At 56.1% G+C, this 2,980-nt stretch overlaps 1 protein-coding gene across 1 annotated transcript in view; it reads left to right on the top strand.

The window, feature by feature from the left end:
* The window catches only part of LOC123032847 (leukocyte immunoglobulin-like receptor subfamily A member 2), an 11,458-nt gene that overhangs the window by 796 nt on the left and 7,682 nt on the right, over positions 1 to 2,980 (top strand). The gene's annotated exons all lie outside the window — the stretch shown is intronic.

The raw sequence follows: 2,980 nt of genomic DNA, 5'->3' as shown, positions 1-2,980 counted from the left end.
ATAAGGCGCTATCTTCTTCGGCTAAAGGCTGGCACCCCAATGCACCGTGAAATGCTTCCTTTAAACATGTTCCCGCAATGTCCAGGACTTGCTCTTTCTAGGAGGAGATTGTTATATGGGTACATTTTGTACTAAACACTCCCTAATATTTGCTGATAGACACACTCATTCCATTAATGTACCTGCTTCATAGAAGGGGACCTGGAATCTCTGCACATTTTGACTCCCTGAGAGCACAAAATTAGGAGGAGGAACACTCACCTCCTATGATGCAGCGGACATAGAATCCTGCTTAGCGTTCGATATATGAAGGGGGGGAACCTCAACCGGATCCTCAGTGGGATATTTGATCCTCTTTGGTTGAAGCCGACATATCTCCACCGCTGTCAGTTGGAAGCATTTCCTGCAGCTCCAAGTATATTTACTTCAGCTGTGGAAAACACATCCCAACATCCTTGTGGGGGGGGTCTTCACGGGGGCCTCTGGGGGTCAGGATGGCACACGCAGGTGGTGCGTTGGGGACCCGGGTGGGACCGGACGGCCTGGGCAGCTCGCATCGGATGGGCTCGCTTGCCACCTGGGCAGGCAAAGCAGCGGACCAGCCCCCAAGTCCGCCGGCGTCTGTGCATGTTTAGGCTGCAAAACGGAATGCAGGCGGACTTCGTGGCCAACGCGATTTTCTTTTTTCACCCACCACCGTGTGACTCGCTCTTCCTTGCTTTTGCAGAAAATGCTCTTACGGCAACTTCACCTGTGGAGGCCAAACTGCGCCTCGCAGCAGCCGGCTTTCTGCTGCTGCTCTTACTGCTGATTGTGTCCGAGGCTGCATGGAGCCGGAGACGGGGGCAGCTTTAAATATCCCGGACTGAGTAGGCATGGCGACCGCTTGGACGGACTCACTGGAAGGTCCAGATTCCTGACAGGGATTTCGCTGCGAGTAGGATGGAGAAATTAGCATCATCAGCTATGTGGATTCACTAGCATGAAGATCCACAGCTGCGGCGTTTTCTCGCTGGGCTCACCTGCAGGTCCTGCCACAAACCTCCCCAGTTGGCCTCGGGTCAGTCACCAGCCAAGTTCGCACAATACGCTGGCCCAGGGCCCTGCACTCCGGCTTGGAGCCCCCAGGAGCCTGAAGCACTGGACCGATGAGTCGATACACTGCGGCTACTGGGCACCATGTTCCCCGCCATGGTCACCCCGCACAATCCCGTGGGATGCCACAGGAGCAGAGGGCTTCCCCTCCCCACCCTTGCTTGCAGGAGCCGGTTGCTAGGACCTTGACAGCCCTCACCCTGACACGGGAGCCCCGCCCCATGTCGAGAGGGCCACGAAATCATGGCGGGCCCCATCGCTTGCTGGGCTTGCCTTGGGTTGCCCAGCTGAGAGCCTGCACACCGTCATGGGTCCGTGGGCCGTGCAAAGGGGCCGTCCATCCACAGACGCTCTCGTGTCACTGGGAAAGGCCTGCACAAGCCTGGCCTGCGCATCCAAAGGCCAGGTGAGGTCTGATCCCACCCCCCAGCCCGGGCACCAAGCTCAGGGCACGGACGGAAACGTGCCTGTCCTATCCAGCCTGAACCGCTGGCCCTGCATGGGAAGCCGGCAGTGGTCACCATTCCAGGCCTCCTTTGGCAGCCTCATGGGGGGTGGGGAGGGGGGCTCACCTTGACCTCAACCCCCAAACACGTGTCACATGCCGAATTGTCCCTAGGCAGAAGTAACCTTCAAGGTTTTGTTTCAGGCTTTGAATTGTTCTGTTCTGCTGCTTTTATTTAGCAGTTTAATTTTGATGTGCTACTTTTAGCATATTCTGCTGTTAATAAGATGCTAATACAATGATTTAGTGCGATTTGTTTTGGAATGTTGTGTAGTTTTTATTGCCGGAAATTGCTCTGTCTCTGTTTCCATAAGATGGGACAATCACATCTAGGGGATTACAGGTGCGGAGCCGGCTGCAGCCGGGTCTGCCTAGATGACCCAGGAGGTCCTTTCTGACTCGTTTTGCTTCCAATTTTCTGTCAGCCACACAGGGAGCCCAGAGGTGGGCAGATTAATTGAAATGACAGCAGAACGACCCCACAGCAAGGCCCAGGGACTTTCTCCAAAAGTGAAGGGCATGTCTGTGGCACCACATCGCCCGCAGCAAATCTGCACCACAAAATATTCCAGGTGCCAAATGGTACTGAAAATGTTGCTTGAAGCAGGCGGAGGGGGGTGCTCTTTTCGCAGGTGTTTTATGGGGTAAATCAGAGAAGAGAGCACATTTCCGTCTGTACAGTGCCTTAAAGGGCCGTAAATCAGTGAGCTCCCATCGACGGAAAGGGGACGGCACCCTCCGACGTGCCTACAGTGCGTGACACAGAGAAGCAAAGCGTGGCCCAGGCGCCCTCTGCTGGACTGCCATGGAACGGAGCAGCATCTGATCCTTCATTCAGGCCTCGCCGCCTTCGGCCTTCCAGACACGTTTGGACTGCAACGCCCAGAATTCCCAGTGCACCACCCGGTGGATGGGGATTCTGGGAGCTGTGGTCCACATGGGCCTACAGGACACCAGACTGGGGAAGGCCGATGTGCAGCAAGCAACTTTCGTTGAAAACAGGTCCTGCTCTTGTTCTCAGTGACCACAGACGTGGCCACAGGACCAAGAGGAAGTCCTCCCTTTGCACCCCTAACGATGAGCACAAGAGGGCGGCATGGCTGGGCCACCCCACTGAAACAGGTACGGCTTAAATGGGGCACTGAGGGAAAGTCACCTTCCCAGGCAGCATGGAAGCCCCCCAGGCCTCCTGAAGAAGGGTCACTCCGAATGGGCCAAGGCACACGCTGGAAGACCAGGCAGGAGGGCCTGAGGACACGGCAGGCCATGAGCTTTGATTGGCCTGGAGCCTGAATTCGTTCTCGAACCCTTGGGGCTCCTCGCCTTCCTCATACAAGCGGGCAGTCCTGGCTCAGGGAGCTCTTCCACAGAGCCCCAAAA

Source organism: Varanus komodoensis, unplaced genomic scaffold (assembly GCF_004798865.1).
Source record: "Varanus komodoensis strain SLA01 unplaced genomic scaffold, ASM479886v1 scaffold565, whole genome shotgun sequence".
Taxonomy (NCBI): Eukaryota; Metazoa; Chordata; class Lepidosauria; order Squamata; family Varanidae; genus Varanus; species Varanus komodoensis.
The sequence above is the reverse complement of the archived record's forward strand: the minus strand, read 5'-3'. Positions and strand labels throughout refer to the sequence as shown.